A 6,171-nucleotide genomic window follows, 5' to 3' on the forward strand; every position below is an offset into this window, starting at 1 on the left:
ACCGAGGCCTCTGCCACAAAGTCCCCCACGAGACTCAGCTCCTGCAGAGTTTTCACTACGCTCTCCTGATCCGCGCCTTCTGAGACCAACTTCTCGGTGTTCGCCGACCAGCTGGAGATGGCCCTGCCTACGGCTCATAGGGCCACTGCCGGTCTGCAAGTGCCTCCTGCCGCTAGGTAGGCCCTTTTCATATCTGTGTCAATCCTCCTATCCAGAACATCCCTGAATGTCACAGCGTCCTCAATAGGCAGTGTCACATGCCTGGCTAACTTCGTAAGAGAAGCGCCCACAATAGGAGGGGAGACCAGAGGACTCACTTTAGGCCCTTTGAGGGGATACAATTTGGCAAGCCTGTTATTCAGACTCTATTTGTTCTCGGGTCCCTGCCATTCTTCCTTGATTAAATCATCCAATTCCTCAATGAATGGAAAAGTCTCTGAGCCCTTTTGAGGTTCAGGAAGTATTTCTTCCATTTCGATTGAGCCTCCTGGGGTTCCTCCCAACCAATCGCCTATTTATCCAATTTGACAAAGGGTTCTATTAGCCAAAAGTCAAAACCGACAGATGCTTCCAACCCTTCATTATCAGATGTGGAATCCTGCTCTCTTGATGTATTGGGAGGAGCAGGTGAGGCACTTTGCATCGCCAACTCTGTTTCCGGAATAAAAATCTGTGGAGGATACAGGCTCTTTAGACTGTGGTTCTCTTTCCTTAGTAGCCTCCTCAAAGCACCTACGGCAGGCCAGTTTGTTGGGGAGAGCTGTGGCCCCGCATATCCAGCATGCGTTTCCAGAGGGTCACACTGGAGATCACTGTCTATGCACAGGAGATCTTCTATGGTAGGAGCGGCTGTGTCTAGAATATGATCTGCAGCGACATCTCCTGTGACTCCCTCTATGGCCTGAGTGACTTCTCTTGCGATCTTGCGATTTGTGCAGCTCCGTCTGTGGCTGGAATGGCTTCTCCTGCGTGAGGTCTCTCTGTGCCTTGATTCGGATGATTTTGATGACCTGGTAGGGCTAAACATTTAGGCAGCGTTAGGATTGCTCTCTTTTTAATCTTCAGTACTTACCAAGGTAAATCCCCCCCTTACCTAATGGGCTGACCGTGATCTGCTAGGGCAGTGGTCTCCATAGAAAGGAAATAAGGCAAGCCCAAAGAGATACATAGTGTCAAAAATGGGTATAGGGAATGCAGGGAGGAAAGAGCACAGCAGACATGCATTAAACATTAGTACAGGGGTTGACAAATTTGCTTTGAATTTAGGAGCCAGTTGAAAAAGTTAGGAGCCAGTTTTGTTTTTTTAAGAGTGGTATGGATTGTCAGCCCCCGGGATAAGACCAGTCATTTTCACCCCCTATCCCTAACTCACAACGGAGCACCCAGTCAATAACTCCAATGTAACACTGTTACATCAGGTTTATGGGCTGACCAGAAAGAGTAAGGCTGGCAACAGATGGAACTAGTTGGCTTAGGCAGGTGCCACTGCTTTGGGACTGACAGATGGTACTGGTTGCCACTGGCAGGCACGTGGAACTTCCAGATGGCACTGGCAGGTGACATTGATTGGCACTGGCAGGTGACACTGGTTGGCATTGGCAGGTGGCACTATTGGCACTGGCAGGTGGCACTGATTAGCAGTGGCACTGGTTGATACTGGCAGGTGGCGCTGACACGTAGCACTGATTGGCACTGGCAAGTGGCACTGATTGGCAGTGGCACTGGCAGGAGATTGGCAGGTGGCACTGGTTTGGAACTGGCAGGTGGCCCTGGTTGGTGAGGGCAGGTGGCCCTGGTTGGCGGTGGCACTAGTTATCACTGCCAGGTGGCACTGATTGTTGTTAGCAGGTGGCACTGGTTAGTGATAGCAGGTGGCACTGGTTGGTGTTGGCAGGTGGCACTGGTTGGCGGTGGAACTGGTTGTCACTGGCAGGTGGCACTGATTGGCGGTGGCACTGGTTGTCACTGGCAGGTGGCACTGATTGGCGGTGGCACTTGGCACTGGCAGGTGGCACTGATTGGTGGTGACACTGGATGGCACTGGCAGGTGGCACTGATTGGCGGTGGCACTGGCAGATGGCATTGGTTGGTGGTAGCAGGTGGCACTGGCAGGTGGCACTGATTGGTAGTGGCAGGTGGCACTGATTGGCGGTGGCACTGATTGTCGTTAGCAGGTGGCACTGGTTGGTGTTAGCAGGTGGCACTGGTTGGTGTTGGCAGGTGGCACTGGTTGGCAGTGGCACTAGTTGGCACTGATTGGCGGTGGCACTGGCAGGTGGCACTGATTGGTGGTGGCACTGGCAGATGGCACTGGTAGGTGGCACTGATTGGCGGTGGCACTGGAAGGTGGCACTGATTGGCGGTGGCACTGGTTGGTGGTGGCACTGGTTGGTGGTGGCACTGATTGTCACTGGCAGGTGGCACTGATTGGCGGTGGCACTGGTTGTCACTGGCAGGTGGCACTGATTGGCGGTGGCACTTGGCACAGGCAGGTGGCACTGATTGGCGGTGGCACTTGGCACCGGCAGGTGGCACTGATTGGCGGTGACACTGGATGGCACTGGCAGGTGGCACTGATTGGCGGTGGCACTGGCAGATGGCATTGGTTGGTGGTAGCAGGTGGCACTGATTGGCGGTAGCACTGATTGTCACTGGCAGGTGGCACTGGCAGGTGGCACTGGTAGGTGACACTGATTGGCGGTGGCACTGGTTGGTGGTGGCAGGTGGCACTGGTTGGTGGTTGCAGGTGGCATTGATTGGCGGTGGCACTGGTTGGCACTGTCAGGTGGCACTGATTGGCGGTGGCAGGTGGCACTGGTTGGTGGTGGCAGGTGGCACTGGTTGGCACTAGCAGGTGCCTGATTGGCGGTGACACTCCGCACTTGCAGGTGGCACTGATTTGCGGTGGCACTGGTTGGCACTGGCAGGCGGTGGCACTGGCAGGCGGTGGCACTGGTTGGCACTGGCAGGTGGCACTGATTGGCAGTGGCACTGATTGGTGGCGACACTCGGCATTGGCAGGTGGCACTGGTTGGCGGTGGCACTGGCAGATGGCACTGGTTGGGGGTGGCACTGGCAGGTGGCACACTGAGTACTCTGTTACTGAAAAGTAACAGAGGAGCTGTCAGAATTGAGCTTAATGTCGGGGTGGGCGGGACCCAGCTGGGTGTGAAACTGACAAGTAACAGAAAGGCAGATCTGTCAGATTTGAGCTTGAGGTCGGGGTGGGCCGGACCCGGCCGGGGTGGGCAGGACTCAGCAGCTATCAAACATCAGCCAACGATTGGGCTGCTTAAGAAAAGGGGAGGGGCCACATACAAGTAGCGGCCCGCCCACATCCCATTGGCTGGTGTTTGATAGCTGCTGGGTCCCACCCAACTCGGCCGGGTCCCGTCCACTCTGGATATCAAGCTGAAATCTGACAGATCCTCCTCTCTCCTCCCCCGGTTGCTTCTCAGTTTCACACACTTAGCACGGCGCTTGATGCTTGCCAGAGCCGCTGAGTGTGGAGGAGGGAGGAGGACGGCAGTCAGTGTTAATGCGCTGCATGTCTGGGGCATCAATAGTGAGTGGGCTGGTGGCAGCTTAGGCGCCAGGTTGCGATTTCTGGTCGCACTGGCAACCTGGCGCCTGGGGTTTGTCAAGCCCTGTATTAGTATATTAACAGGTATCCACTCACCTAAGCAGGATGGATGAAAGTTTTGTAAGGAAGGTCAGAATATTGGCAATCCAGAATCTAGGTACAAGTACACAGACAAAGTCAATTAAATCGCTTTTTAAATCTGCCGCCGGAGCCACGCCCAGGAAGACTGCCAAAGGATACACACAAGGTAAATGGGGAAAGACAGAGATGGAGACCACTGCAATTTAGCCAAGCCTGTTTAAGGCGTATGTGCTGAGTATATCGCTAAGCCTGTTTAAGGCTTATGTGCCAAAGACATTGCCAAGCCTTTTTAAAGCTTATAACAGGAGCCGAACAATACTACTAGAGCCTGTTAAAGCTCCAACCATAGGCAGATAAAAATGCAAGCCTGTTTAAGGCTTATTCAAGGTCACAGAGAGAGTGCAACATACTCCCGAGATCAACATACTCCTTCCATTTAGCTTCGTTTAGAGCAGGGATCTCAAACTGGCGGCCCTCCAGCTATTGCAAAACTACAAGTCCCATGAGGCATTGCAAGGCTGACAGTTACAAGCATGACTCCCACAGGCAAAAGCATGATGGGACTTGTAGTTTTGCAACAGCTGGAGGGCCGCAAGTTTGAGACCCCTGGTTTAGAGGCTGTACCAGTAAGGACTTCCATCCAGGAGAGGCTAGAACCTGGCTGGGGCGAAGCGGTAAAAGGGTGATGATCCGTGCGGCCCCAACAGGTGAGGAAAAGTAAGAGAATAGTGGGGCGGGGGCCGTCTCGTCATCTTATAGCTATGTGGTCCTATCAGGTTGTGGAGGCGGAGTCACAACCCAGAGTGTATGCTGCCATGATGTGACAGGAAATATATTTTACCAAAACATTCCACATTCTTAACCACTTGCTTACTGGGCACTTAAACACCCTTCCTGACCAGACCAATTTTCAGCTTTTGGTGCTCTCACACTTTGAATGACAATTACTCAGTCATGCAACACTGTACCCAAATGAATTTTGTGTCCTTTTTTTCCCACAAATGGAGCTTTCTTTTGGTGGTATTTGATCACCTCTGGGGTTTTTATTTTTTGCGCTATAAATGAAAAAAGACTGAAAATTTTGAAAAAAACGCATATTTCTTTGTTTCTGTAATAAAATTTTGCAAATTATAATTTTTTTTTCATACATTTTGGCCACAATTTATACTGCTACATATCTTTGGTAAAAATAACCCAAATTAGTGGATATTATTTGGTCTTTGTGAAAGTTAGAGAGTCTACAAGCTGTGGTGCGAATCGCACAAAATTGATCACACCTGATGTACTGGTGGCCTATCTCATTTCTTGCGACCCGAACAAGTCAGGAAAGTACAAATACCCCCAAATGACCCCTTTTTTGAAAGCAGACATTCCAAGATATTTACTAAGATGCATGGTGAGGTTTTTGATGTTGTCATCTTTTTCCCACAATTCTTTGCAAAATGAAGATTTTTTATTTTTTTTTTCTCACAAAATTTTCAATGTAATAGGTTATTTCTCTCACATGGCATGTGTATACCACAAATGACACCCCAAAATACGTTCTTCTACTCCTTCTGAGTATTACGATACCAAATGTGTGAGACTTTTACACAGCCTGGCCACATACAGAGGCCCAATATTGAAATAGCACCATCAGGCGTTCTAGGAGCATAAATTACACATTTCATTTCTCAACCACCTATTACATTTTTGAAGGCCCTGGAGCACCAGAACAATGGAAATGCCCACAAAGTGACCCCATTTTGGAAAGCTAACACCCCAACGTATAATCTATGAGGCATAATGAGTCGTTTGAATGGTTCATTTTTTTTCCAGAAGTTTTGGGAAAATGTGAAAAAAAAATGAAAACGCATTTTTTTTACGCAAAGTTGTCCATTTATAAGATATTTCCAACACATAGCATGTACATAGCAAAAATGATACCCCAAAATACGTTCTACTACTCCTCCTGAGTATAACGATACCAAATGTGTGAGACTTTTACACAGCCTGGCCACATACAGAGGCCCAATATTGAAATTGCACCATCACGCGTTCTAGGAGCATAAATTACACATCTTATTTCTCAACCACCTATTACAGTTTTGAAGGCTCTGGAGCACCAGGACGATGGAAATGCCCACAAAGTGACCCCACGTGGCACTGACGACACGTGGCACTGACAGATGGCACTGGAGGCAGATGGCACTGGAGGCAGATGGGGCTGACAGATGGGCCTGGCAGATGGGGCTGGCAGATGGGGCTGACAGATGGGGCTGGCAGATAGGGCTGACAGATGGGGCTGACAGATGGGGCTGGCAGATGGGGCTGGCAGATGTCGCTGGGGCTGGCACTGGCAGATGGCACTGGCAGATGGTGCTGGCTATTTGCTCTGGCTAATTGCTCTGGCAAATGGGGCTGGCAGATGGCACTGCGGCTGGCAGATGGCACTGGCAGGTGGCGCTGGCAGGTGGCACTGGCGGCACTGGGGCTGACGGCACTGGGGATGACAGCACTGGGGCTGA

The sequence above is a fragment of the Lithobates pipiens genome, unplaced genomic scaffold (genome assembly GCF_037356315.1).
Source record: "Lithobates pipiens isolate NorthernLeopardFrog02 unplaced genomic scaffold, aLitPip1_a1.2 Scaffold_19, whole genome shotgun sequence".
In the NCBI taxonomy this organism is placed as follows: Eukaryota; Metazoa; Chordata; class Amphibia; order Anura; family Ranidae; genus Lithobates; species Lithobates pipiens.